The 7,277-nt window shown below is 38.4% G+C and overlaps 1 non-coding gene across 1 annotated transcript; it reads left to right on the top strand.

Moving 5' to 3' along the window:
* Positions 1-6,967: 6,967 nt before the first annotated feature.
* On the top strand, positions 6,968-7,075 carry LOC130959057 (small nucleolar RNA R71). The gene has a single exon (XR_009078153.1). It is a non-coding gene; the product is annotated as a small nucleolar RNA R71 (small nucleolar RNA).
* The last annotated feature ends 202 nt before the right edge of the window (positions 7,076-7,277 follow it).

The raw sequence follows: 7,277 nt of genomic DNA, 5'->3' as shown, positions 1-7,277 counted from the left end.
TCTTGATTCTTCCATGAGAAATTTGGATGATTTCTCCATGAAGAATTATAGGTGTTTCCATAGGGCTCTCCTAGGTAATTCACCTCTTCCATTGAAGGGTTCTCAGATCATATGCTCTTTCCTCAGATGAAGCTTCCTTAGTACTGCTTGGTGCATTTTGCATTCCAGACAGACTTTGAGAGATCAAATTGACTTGTTGAGTCAATATTTTGTTCTGAGCCAATATGGCATTCAGAGTATCAATCTCAAGAACTCCTTTCTTCTGACTAGTCCCATTGTTCACAGGATTTCTTTCAGAAGTGTACATGAATTGGTTATTGCAACCATTTCAATCAGCTCTTGAGCTTCTGTAGCGTCTTCTTCAAATGAAGAGATCCTCCAGCAAGCTATCCAGAGACATCTTGGATAGTTTCAGAGAGACCATCATAGAAAATACCTATGATGCTCCATTCAGAAAGCATGTCTGAGGGACATTTTCTGATCAATTGTTTGTATCTTTCCAAGCTTCATAGAGGGATTCTCCATCCTTCTGTCTGAAGGTTTGGACTTCCACTCTAAGCTTACTCTATTTCTGAGGTGGAAAGAACTTTGCCAAGAAGGCATTGACTAGCTTTTCCCAAGAGTCCAGGCTGTCTTTAGGTTGTGAGTTCAATCATATTCTAGCTCTGTCTCTTACAGCAAAAGGGAATAGCATCAGTCTGTAGACCTCAGGGTCAACCCCATTAGTCTTGACTGTGTCACAGATTTGCAAGAACTCAGCTAAAAACTGATGAGGATCTTCCATTGGAAGTCCATGGAATTTGCAATTCTGTTGCATTAGAGAAACTAATTGAGGCTTAAGCTCAAAGTTGTTTGCTCCAATGGCAGGATGAGATGCTTCTCCCATAGAAGTCGGAGTAGGTGCAGTAAAGTCCCCAGCACCTTCCTTGTATTGTTGGCATTGTTGTTGTTTTCGGCTGCCATGTGTTCTTCTTCTTTGAAGAATTCGGTCAGGTCCTCTAAAGAGAGTTGTGCTTTGGCTTCTCTTAGCTTCTCTTCAAGGTTCTTCAGGTTCAGGGTCCGCTTCAACAAGAATGCCTTTGTCTCTGCTCCTGCTCATATGAAAGAGAAGAGAACAGAAGATGTGGAATCCTCTATGTCACAGTATAGAGATTCCTTGAGGTGTCAGAGAAAAAGAAAAATAGAAGAAAGAAGGTAGAGGAATTCGAACTTGATGAGATAAAGTTCGAATTGTGCATTAAGAAGGAGTAGTACTCCATAAATAGAAGGATGTGAGAAGGAGGGAAGAGAACTTTCGAAATTAATTAGAAAGATGTCAAAAACATTTTAAAAATTGATTGATAATTTTCGAAAATTGAAAGTGGAAAGAAATCAAGTAATTTTTGAAAAAGATTTTGAAATTAGAAGTTAAAAAGATTTGATTGAAAACTGATTTTGAAAAAGATGTGATTAAAGAGATATGATTGAAAAGATTTGATTTAAAAACAATTTTAAAAGATATGTTTTGAAAACAATTTTTTTTTAAAGATTTGATTTTGAAAATCAATGACTTGTCTAACAAGAAAAGATATGATTCAAACATTAAACCTTCCTCAACAGAAAAGGCAACATATTTGAGATGTTCAATCAAATCATTAATTGTTAGTAAGTATCTTTGAAAAAGGAAAGAAATTGATTTTGAAAACATTTGATTGAAAAGATATGATTTGAAAAAGATTTGATTTTGAAAAACTTAGAAAACTTGAAAAAAAAATTGATTTGAAAACAAAATCTTCCTCCTTTGCCATCCTGGCGTTAAACGCCCAGAATGGCCTCCATTCTGGATTCTGGCGTTTAACGCCCAAAATGCTACCTCTTTGGGCGTTAAACGCCCAACCAGGTACCCTGGCTGGCGTTTAAACGCCAGTCTGTCTTCTTCACTGGGCATTTTAGAATGCTCAGCTTTTTCTGTATAATTCCTCTGCAGCATGTTCTGAATCTTCAATTCTTTGTATTATTGACTTGAAAAGACACAACTTAAAAATATTTTTGGATTTTTAATAATCAAAATGCAACAAGAATGAAATAACAATGCATGCAAGACACCAAACTTAGCAGTTTGTATACTACTGACACTATATGAGACACATAAACACTCAAGCCAAAAGAATTCAAAGATCAGAGTGAGAAATCATCAAGAATTACTTGAAGATCCTTAAGATACATGAATGAATGTATGCAATTGACACCAAACTTAAGATGAGACTAGTGTCTCAACAAGGAACATAACATATTTTTGGTTTTTATGAAATTTTTTGAAATTTTTTTTTTTGTGTTTTTCGAAAATTAAGTGGAAAAAGATATCAAAATTCTTAATGAAAATTCCAGGAATCAGTGCAATGCTAGTCTAAGACTCCGGTCCAGGAATTAGACATGGCTTCACAGCCAGCCAAGCTTTCAAAGAAAGCTTCGGTCCAAAACACTAGACATGGCCAAAGGCCAGCCAAGCCTTAGCAGATCACTGCTCCAAAAGCAAGATTGATAAAAATCAACAAGCTCTTGTGATGATAAGTTGAAACCTCGGTCCAATGAGTTTAGACATGGCTTCTCAGCCAGCCAGACTTCAACAAATCATCATGAAACTCTAGAATTCATCTTCAAGAATTTCGAAAAAAATAAATACCTAATATAAGCAACAAGATGAACCTTCAGTTGTCCAAACTGAACAATCCCGGCATTGTTACCAAAAGCTTGCTCAAAACTTGAACAATCCCCGGCAACGGCGCCAAAAACTTGGTGCGCGAAATTGTGAACAATACTTTTCACAACTCTCATAATCCCTGGTCATGAACTCCAAAAACTTGGTGGTTCAATTCCATGGCATTACACAACTTCGCACAACTAACCAGCAAGTGCACTGGGTCGTCCAAGTAATACCTTACGTGAGTAAGGGTCGATCCCACGGAGATTGTTAGTATGAAGCAAGCTATGGTCATCTTGCAAATCTTAGTCAGGCAGACTCAAATGTATATGGTGATGAACGAATAATATTCCTCTCTGGGCTCTTACTGTCCTCAGAGGGATTTTGAACAGTGGCTTGGTCATCCTCTGTCAACTGTTCCTTAATTGACTTCTTGCTCTTTTGAGCAGTGGCATTCAGTGTTTTCCCACTCCTCAGTTGAACTGCTTGACATTCTTCTGTTATTTGTTTAGATATTTGCTGTTTTGCTTGATTCAACTGCAGTTCTATGCTCTTGTTAGCAACCTTAGTATCATGGAGCATTTCTTTAAATTCTGCTAACTGTTCTGTCATCAGGAGCAATTGTTGATTAAGCTCATTCATCTGTTCTTGAGGATCAGGATCATTGACTACTGCCATGACCTCTTCTTGTGGAACGAATTCCTTGCTAGAATATAAGTATTGGTTTCTAGCAACAATGTCTATAAGCTCTTGAGCTTCTTCAATTGTCTTTCTCATGTGTATAGATCCACCAGCTGAGTGGTCTAAAGACATCTGAGCTTTTTCTGTAAGCCCATAGTAGAAGATGTCTAACTGTACCCACTCTGAAAACATTTCAGAGGGGCATTTTCTAAGCATACCTCTATACCTCTCCCAGGCATCATAAAGGGATTCATTATCCTCTTGTTTAAAGCCTTGGATGTCCAGCCTTAGCTGTGTCATCCTTTTTGGAGGGTAAAAATGATTCAGGAATTTTTCTGATAAATGTTTCCATGTCTTTATGCTTGCTGTAGGTTGGTTATTCAACCACCTTTTTGCTTGATTTTTTACAGCAAATGGAAACAGTAACAGTCTGTAGACATCCTGATCTACCTCTTTATCATGTATTGTGTCAGCAATTTGTAAGAACTGTGCCAGAAACTCAGTAGGTTCTTCCTCTGGAAGACCGGAATACTGGCAATTTTGCTGCACTATGATAATGAGTTGAGGGTTTAGCTCAAAGCTGCTTGCTTTGATGGGAGGTACACAGATGCTACTCCCATATGCAGCTGTACTGGGGTTGGCATAGGACCCCAGAGTCCTTCTGGACTGGTTAATTCCACTTAAGTCCATAATGGACAAAAGGGAAATGATAATAATTGCAAAGAGATAAATTTTGTTTGTTTTTTTTTTTTTTGGAATAACCGAAAAATAAAAATAAAAACAAAAAGGAAATTTAAAATAAAAATTCGAAAATCAAAAGGAAAATAAAATAAGATTTCGAAAATTAGAAAGAAAATAAGATCAAAGCAAATTGAGAACTGAATCAATTAGTAAAGAAAAAGATTTTGAAAACAGCAATTAAGAAGATATGATTGAGAAAATTTTATGAAAAAGATTTGATTCTTAAAAGAGGAAAGAGAAAAACACCAAAAGACACCAAACTTAAAATTTTAGAAAATCAAACACTAATTTTTTCGAAAATTTTAAAGGAAAAACACAAAGAGGACACCAAACTTAGAATTTTTATGAATCAAAAAGGGACTAAGAACATGCAAAAACGAAATTTTAAAAGAAAAATAAAAGCATGCAATTGACACCAAACTTAGAATATGAAACTAGACTCAACTAAAAGACTCTAAACCAACAAAAATAAAACAGTTCTAATCTAAGCAACAAGATAAGCCGTCAGTTGTCCAAACTCGAACAATCCCCGGCAACGGCGCCAAAAACTTGGGTGCACGAAATTGCAATAACACTTTTGCAATCCCGCACAACTAACCAGCAAGTGCACTGGGTCGTCCAAGTAATACCTTGCGTGAGCAAGGGTCGATCCACGGAGATTGTCGGCTTGAATCAAGCTATGGTTATCTTGTAAATCTTAGTCAGGATATCAGAAATTATCAGGATTGATTGTAAAAAGTAAAAGAACATGAAATGGTTACTTGTTTGCAGTAATGGAGAATAGGTTGAGGTTTGGAGATGCTCCATCTTCTGAATCTCTGCTTTCCTACTGTCTTCTTCATCAAACACGCAAGTCTCCTTCCATGGCAAGCTGTGTGTAGGGTTTCACCGTTGTCAGTGGCTACCTCCCATCCTCTCATTGGAACGATTCCTAATGCCCTGTCACGGCACGGCATTCCATATGTCGGTTCTCAATCAGACCGGAGTAGAATCCAGTGATTCTTTTGGCGTCTGTCACTAACGCCCCGCCTTCAGGAGATTGAAGCACGTCACAGTCATTCAGTCATTGAATCCTACTCAGAATACCACAGACAAGGTTTAGACCTTCCGGATTCTCTTGAATGCCGCCATCAGTCTAGCTTATACCACGAAGATTCCGATAAAAGAATCCAAGAGATAACTACTTAATCTAAGGTAGAACAGAGGTGGTTGTCAGGCACATGTTCATAGTTGAGAATGATGATGATTGTCACTGATCATCACATTCATCCGGATTAAGAACAAGTATTATCTTAGAATGGAAGCAAGCATGATTGAATGAGAAACAGTAGTAATTGCATTAATCCATCAAGACACAGCAGAGCTCCTCACCCCCAACCATGGGGTTTAGAGGCTCATACTGTGGAAAGAAACTTGTACAAAATGTTATGAGGTCATAAGGTACGGATTACAAAGTCAAAAGGTCCTATATGTAGTAAACTAGTATCCTAAAGTTTACAGAAATGAGTAAATGACAGAAAAATCCACTTCCGGGCCCACTTGGTGTGTGCTTGGGCTGAGCAATGAAGGAATTTCGTGTAGAGACCTTTTCTGGAGTTAAACGCCAGCTTCCATGCCAGTTTGGGCGTTTAACTCCAATTTTTATGCCAGTTCCGGCGTTTAACGCTGGAATTTCTGAGGCCGGATTGCTACGCAGGTTTGGGCCATCAAATCTTGGGCAAAGTATGGACTATTATATATTGCTGGAAAGCCCTGGATGTCTACTTTCCAATGCCGTTGAGAGCGCGCCAATTGGGCTTCTGTAGCTCCAGAAAATCCACTTCGAGTGCAGGGAGGTCAGAATCCAACAGCATCTGCAGTCCTTTTCAGTCTCTGGATCAGATTTTTGCTCAGAACCTTCAATTTCAGTCAGAAAATACCTGAAATCACAGAAAAACACACAAACTCATAGTAAAGTCCAGAAAAGTGAATTTTTATTAAAAACTAATAAAAATATACTAAAAACTAACTAAAAGATACCAAAAACATACTAAAAACAATGCCAAAAAGCATATAAATTATCCGCTCATCAGCGTCCACCTCCTCTCTTTCCTCTCCATATTCGGCCATGGTTATGGCTTTGCACTCTCCTTTTGGATTTTCTTCTGTATTACTTGGGAGAGTACTAGGAGGGAGTTCAGTAACTTTCTTACTCAGCTGACCCACTTGTCCTTCCAAATTCCTAATGGAGGACCTTGTTTCATTCATGAAACTTTGAGTGGTCTTTATTAGATCAGAGACCATTGTTGCTAAGTCAGAAGTACTCTGCTTAGAACTCTCTGTCTGTTGCTGAGAAGATGATGGGATAGGCTTGTTATTGCCAAGCCTGTTTCTTCCACCATTATTATTGAAACCTTGTTGAGGTCTCTCTTGATTCTTCCATGAGAAATTTGGGTGATTTCTCCATGAAGAATTATAGGTGTTTCCATAGGGTTCTCCTAGGTAATTCACCTCTTCCATTGAAGGGTTCTCAAGATCATAAGCTTCTTCCTCAGATGAAGCTTCCTTAGCACTGCCAGGTGCATTTTGCATTCCGGACAGACTTTGAGAAATTAGATTGACTTGTTGGGTCAATATCTTGTTCTGAGCCAGTATGGCATTCAGAGTGTCAATCTCAAGAACTCCTTTCTTCTGACTAGTCCCATTGTTTATAGGGTTCCTTTCAGAAGTGTACATGAATTGGTTATTTGCAACCATTTCAATTAGTTCCTGAGCCTCTGTAGGCGTCTTCTTCAGATGAAGAGATCCTCCAGCAGAGCTATCCAAAGACATCTTGGATAGTTCATAGAGACCATCATAGAAGATACCTATGATGCTCCATTCAGAAAGCATGTCTGAGGGACATCTTCTGATTAATTGTTTGTATCTTTCCCAAGCTTCATAGAGGGATTCTCCATCCTTCTGTCTGAAGGTTTGGACTTCCACTCTAAGCTTACTCCATCTTTGTGGTGGAAAGAACTTTGCCAAGAAGGCATTGACTAGCTTTTCCCAAGAGTCCAGGCTTTCTTTAGGTTGAGAATCCAACCATATTCTAGCTCTGTCTCTTACAGCAAAAGGGAATAGCATCAGTCTATAGACCTCAGGGTCTACCCCATTAGTCTTGACTGTGTCACAGATTTGCAAGAATTCAGCTAAG

The sequence above is a fragment of the Arachis stenosperma genome, chromosome 10 (genome assembly GCF_014773155.1).
Source record: "Arachis stenosperma cultivar V10309 chromosome 10, arast.V10309.gnm1.PFL2, whole genome shotgun sequence".
Classification (NCBI taxonomy): Eukaryota; Viridiplantae; Streptophyta; class Magnoliopsida; order Fabales; family Fabaceae; genus Arachis; species Arachis stenosperma.
This window is presented reverse-complemented; position numbering and strand designations above follow the sequence as displayed.